Source organism: Aotus nancymaae, unplaced genomic scaffold (assembly GCF_030222135.1).
Source record: "Aotus nancymaae isolate 86718 unplaced genomic scaffold, 86718_ANA_hifiasm-v0.15.2.pri h1tg000028l, whole genome shotgun sequence".
Taxonomy (NCBI): domain Eukaryota; kingdom Metazoa; phylum Chordata; class Mammalia; order Primates; family Aotidae; genus Aotus; species Aotus nancymaae.
In genome coordinates this window covers 13,719,510-13,725,372 of record NW_026988441.1, presented here as the reverse complement: position 1 = coordinate 13,725,372, position 5,863 = coordinate 13,719,510, and the positions used below count along the sequence as shown (strand labels likewise).

The following is a 5,863-nucleotide window of genomic DNA, read 5'->3' as shown; positions in this document are numbered from 1 at the left end:
GTTCTGTCGCCCAGGCTAGAGTGCAGTGGCACGATCTCGGCTCACTGCAACCTCTGCCTCCTGGGCTGAAGGGATCCTCTTGCCTCAGCCTCCCCAGTAGCTGCTGTTCCTGCCTAATTTTTATATTTTTTGTAAAGACAGGGTTTTGTCATGTTGCCCAGGCTGGTATTGAACTCCTGAGCTCAAGCAATCCACCTGCCTCTGCCTTCCAAAGTACTGGGATTACAGGCAATTTTGGAGATAAAATTAGGTATTAACACTGTATGCCAGGTATTTTTTTGTTTGTTTTGTTTTTTGTTTTTGATACAGAGTCTCAGTCTGTTGCCAGGCACCAGGCTGGAGTGCAGTGGCGCAATCTCGGCTCACTGCAACCTCCACCTCCCGGGTTCAAGCAATTCTCCTGTCTCAGCCTCCCAAGTAGCTGGGACTACAGGCATGCACACCCACACCCAGCTAATTTTTGTATATTTTAGTAGAGTCGGGGTTTCACCATGTTGGCCAGGATGGTCTCGATCTACTGACCTCGTGATCCACCCACCTCAACCTCCTAAAGTGCTGGGATTACAGGCGTGAGCCACCGCGCTTGGCCGCCAGGTACTGTTTTAAGCCTTTCACACTAATTGACTCATTTAATCTCCACAACCATTCCTTGGGATAGATGCTATTATTACTCTCATCTTGGCTTTTTTTTTTTTTTTTTGAGACATGTCTCGCTCTGTCACCCAGGCTGGAGTGCAACAGTGCAATTTTGGCTCACTGTAACCTCCAACTCCCTGGTTCAAGCAATTCTCCTGCCTCAGCCTCCCAGGTAGCTGGGATTACAGGTGCGCGCACCACGCCTGGCATCTTAGTGAAGTTTTTACCCTCATCTTAGTGAAGAGGAAACTGAAGACAGGTTTAATAACTTGGGGACACAGCTGTAAGATCAAGCTCTTCATAGTAACACAGTCAAGAAGGTCTAAGGATGGCCAGAATATGCTCTACTGATAATTTAGGAGCAAGCACTCTGTAAAATGTCCAGGGGAGGAAAGGCAATATTTTATTTTCATATTTTATTTGATTGAGACAGAGTCTCACTCTGTCGCCCAGGCTGGAGTGCAGTGGCGCTATCTTGGCTCACTGCAACCTCCACCTCCTGGGTTTAAGTGATTCTCCTGCCTCAGCGTCCCCAGTAGCTGGGCTTACAGGCGCATGCTACCATGCCCAGCTAATTTTTGTTATTTTTAGTAGAGATGGGGTTTCACTATGTTGGCCAGGTTGGTCAACAAACAAATAAATAAAACAGGGTCTCACTGTGTCACCCAGGCTGAAGTGCAGTGGCGTGATCACGGCTCACTGCAGCCTCAAACTCATGGGCTCGGTCAATCCTCCCACCTCAGCCTCCTGAGTAGCTGGGACTATAGGTGTGCACTACCATGCCTAGCTAATTTCTTGTATTTTTTGTAGAGAAGGATTTCACTATGTTGCCCTGGCTGATTTCAAACTCCTGGGCTCGAGGGATCCATTCACCTCAGCCTTCCAGAGGGCTGGGATTACAGGCATGAGCCACCATGGCTGGCCTCAATATCCACTTTTAGATACACAAATGTTATACATTCAAACTTATAAAACAGCTTGGCGGGGAGAATTCATATGGAGGTCAGAGTGGAAGCAGGTGAGAGGGTCCCGCAGAAGAAAATATGGCTGCCAAAGTGTGTGAGTCCATCAGCAAGTCTGGCCTGGCCTTAGCTGTTGCAGGAGGCGTGGTGAACTCTGCCTTATATAATGTGGAAGCTGGGCACAGAGCTGTCATCTTTGACCGATTCCATGGACTACAGGACATTGTGATAGGGGAAGGGACTCACTTTCTCATCCCACGGGTACAGAAACCAATTATCTTTGACTGCCGTTCTTAGCCACGTAATGTGCCAGTCATCACTGGTAGCAAGGATTTACAGAATGTCAACATCACACTGCACATCCTCTTCTGGCCTGTCACTAGCCAGCTGCCTCGCATCTTCACTAGCATCGGAGAGGACTATGATGAGCTGGTGCTGCTGTCCATTACCACTGAGATCTTCAAGTCAGTGGTGGCTCGCTTTGATGCTGGAGAACTAATCACCCAGAGAGCTGGTCTCCAGGCAGGTGAGCAATGCCTTACGGAGCTAGCAGCCACCTCTGGACTCGTCCTGGCCGACGTGTCCTTGACACATCTGACCTTTGGGAAGGAGTTCACAGAAGCAGCAGAAGCCAAACAGGTGGCTCAGCAGGAAGCAAAGAGTGCCAGATTTGTGGTGGAAAAGGCTGAGCAGCAGAAAAAGGCGGCCATATCATCTCTGCTGAGGGCAACTCCAAGGCAGCTGAGCTGATCGCCAACTCACTGGCCACTGCAGGGGACGGCCTGATGGAGCTGTGCAAACTGAAGCTGTGGAGGACATCGTGTACCAGCTGTCACACTCTCATAACATCACCTACGTGCCGGCGGGGCAGTCTGTGCTCCTCCAGCTGCCCCAGTGAGGGCCCATCCTGCCTGCACCTCCGAGGGCTGACTGGGCCACAGTCCTGATGATTCTTGACACCGCCTTCCTTCTGTCCCCACCCCAGAAATCACTGTGAAATTTCATGATTGGCTTAAAGTGAAGGAAATAAAGTAAAATCACTTCAGATCTCAAAAAAAAGGGACATTCCCTGTAACCCTGCAATTTTACTCCTAGGTATTTACCCTCTGGATATGTTCACAGATGAGCAAAATGTGGTATATACAAGAGGCACCATTTGTGATAGAAAAGGACTTGGAAAACACCTAAGTGTCCATAATTATAAGACTGGTTACATACATCATGGTATAGCCACAAAATAATAGAACGGAACTTTTTTTTTGGAGATAGAGTCTCACTCTGTCACCCAGGTTGGAGTGCAGTGGCACAATTTTGGCTCACTGGAACCTCTGCCTCCTGGGTCCAAGTAATTCTCAAGGAGCTGGGATTACAGGCGTGTGCCACTACACCTGGCTAATTTTTTGTGTTTTTAGTAGAGAAAAGGTTTCACTACGTTGGCCAGGCTGGTCTGGAACTCCTGACTTCAAGTGATCCACCCACCTCGGCCTCCCAAAGTTCTGGGATTACAGGCGTGAGCCACTGCACCCAGAATAGAACATTTTATAATAAGAATACATAGCAAAGGCACAGTGGCTCATGCCTGTAATCCCAGCACTTTGGGGCCAAGGCAGGCAGATTGCTTGGGCCCAGGATTTTGAGACCAGCCTGGGCAACATGGCCAGACCCTATCTCTACAAAAAATTAAAAAGTTAGCCAAGCACATGCCTGTAGTCCTAGCTAGTCGGGACACTGAAGCAAGAGGATCGCCTGAGCCCAGGAGGTCAAGGCTGCAGTAAGCTGTAATCGTGCCACTGCACTCCAGCCTAGGCAGCAGAGTGAGACCCTGCTTCAAACAAACAAATAAAAGTGGATATTGAGAATAATCAGGTTTGTTTGAAGAATATTCTGATTTCTCCTCCAGTGATAATGGCTAGTAGGTTCAGCCACATAATCAGTAGCCACTTTATTTCTCTCTCTCTTCTTTCTTTACCCCCAGGCTGGAGTACAGTGGCTTGGTCTCAAGTCACTACAACCTCTGACTCCCGGGTTCAAGCAATTCTCCTGCTTCAGCCTCCTGAGTAGCTGGGATTACAGATGCCTGTCACCATGCCCGGCTAATTTTTGTATTTTTAGTAGAGATGGGGTTTCACCATGTTGGCCAGGCTGGTCTCAAACTTCTGACCTCAGGTGATCCACCAGCCTTGGCCTCCCAAAGTGCTGGATTACAGGCATGAGCCACCACGCCTGGCCTATTTCTTTCTTTTCTTTTGGTTAAACCTTGCATAATTTAGGACTGATTTTTGCATCATTTGGAGATAGAGTCCAAATGGAGATAGAGCTTAAGGGGGGGTGCTCAGAGCACTTAAACCTAAATTCATAGCAAAGTTGTCCCTTAAAGTTACCTTTCCTCTTCTGGCAGTTCTGCAAAAAGATGAAAAATTAAAAAAAAAAAAAAAGTTACCTTTCCTCCCTATAGACATTTTTTATTTTATTTTATTTTATTTTATTTTTTCAGATGGAGTCTTGCTCTGTCGCCCAGGCTGGAGTGCAGTGGCATGATCTCGGCTCACTATAACCTCTGCCTCCCGGGTTCAAGCGATTCTTCTGCCTCAGCCTCCCTAGTAGCTGGGACTACAGGTGTGCACCACAACACCTGGCTGATTTTTGTATTTTTAGAAGAGAAGGGGTTTCACCATGCTGGCCAGGATGGTCTCGATTCTTGACATGATCCGTCCACCTCGGCCCAGCCAGGCCGACTTCCTCTTATTGATAAGTGGGATCTATCAAGCCTCCCCCTGAATATGAGTGAGCCAGCAACTGCAGCAGAAGTGAAGCCCTGTGGCTTCCAATGCTAGATTAGAAAAGACTATACAGTGGCCGGGCGCGGTGGCTCACACCTGTAATCCCAGCACTTTGGGAGGGTGAGGCAGAAGGATGACCTGAGGTCAGGAGTTCTAGACCAGTCTGGCCAACATGGTGAAACCCCTTGTATTTCTCTACTAGAAATACAAAAATTAGCCAGGTGTGGTGGTGGGCACCTGTAATCCCAGCTACTTGGGAGGCTAAGACAGGAGAATCTCTTGCACCCAGGAGGCGGAGGCTGCAGTGAGCCAAGATGGTGCCACTGCATTCTAGCCTGGGGAATAAAAAGTGAGACTCCATCTCAAATAATAATAATAATAATAATAATAAAGAAAAAAGAAAAGGCCATACAGCTTCCTCTGGCTCTTAAGAAGCTCCTTCTTGAAACCCAGCTACAATGTTGTAAGGAAGCACAGGCCACATAGAGAAGTCACGTGTTGGTATTCTGGCTGGCAGACCAAGCTGGGCCAGATAAGTGCCAGTGCTGGTTAACCACCAGGTGTCTGAGGAGGTTTTAAGAGGACACCAACCTCAGCCAGCATCTTACTAAAATCACATAACAGTCCCAAGTGGTAACAGCCTGAGTCCAGTCAAACCCTGGGACTAGAAGAGATAATAAAAGTATTGTTAATTTAAGCCCGAAGTTTTGGGGTGATAAATGATGCATTTGGTAACTAGAACAACTACGCCACAATTTGTCCTTTCTCAAGTTGCTGGGTCTTTGTTTCCACGTTTATGCTATTACAAACAATACTTTTTTTTTTGTCTATTTTCTCAAAGCTTCACAAACAACACTTTAATATATATATATAATTTTTTCTTTTTTTTTTTTTTTTGAGACAGAGTCTTGCTTTGTCGCCAGGTGCCAGGCTGTAGTGCAGTGGCGCAATCTCGGCTCACTGCAATCTCCGCCTCCTGGGTTCAAGCAATTCTCCTGCCTCAGCCTCCCGAGTAGCTGGGACTACAGGTGCGCACCACCACGCCCAGCTAATTTTTGTATTTTTTAGTAGAGACAGCGTTTCACCATGTTGACCGGGATGGTCTCGATCTCTTGACCTTGTGATCCACCCACCTCGGCCTCCCGATGTGCTGGGATTACAGGCATGAGCCACCGCGCCCGGCCTTATAATTTTTAAAAATTTCTTTTTTAAAGACAGGGTTTCACCATGTTGGTCAGGCTGGTCTTGAACTCCCAACCTCAGGTGATCTACCTGCCTTGACCTCCAAAGTGCTTGGATTACAGGTGTGAGCCACTACACCCGGCCCTAACACTTTTTTTTTTTTTTAAAGAGATAGAGTCTCACTCTGTTGCCCAGGCTAGAGTGAAGTGACTTGATAATATCTCACTGCAGCTTCTACCTCTTATACTCAAGCCATCTTCCCACCTCAGCCACCCAAGCAGCTGGGACTACAGCTGTGTGCCA

The 5,863-nt window shown here is 47.6% G+C and overlaps 1 pseudogene; it reads left to right on the top strand.

Moving 5' to 3' along the window:
- The first annotated feature begins 1,244 nt into the window (after positions 1–1,244).
- Positions 1,245–2,570, top strand: LOC105723417 (prohibitin 1-like; annotated as a pseudogene).
- The last annotated feature ends 3,293 nt before the right edge of the window (positions 2,571–5,863 follow it).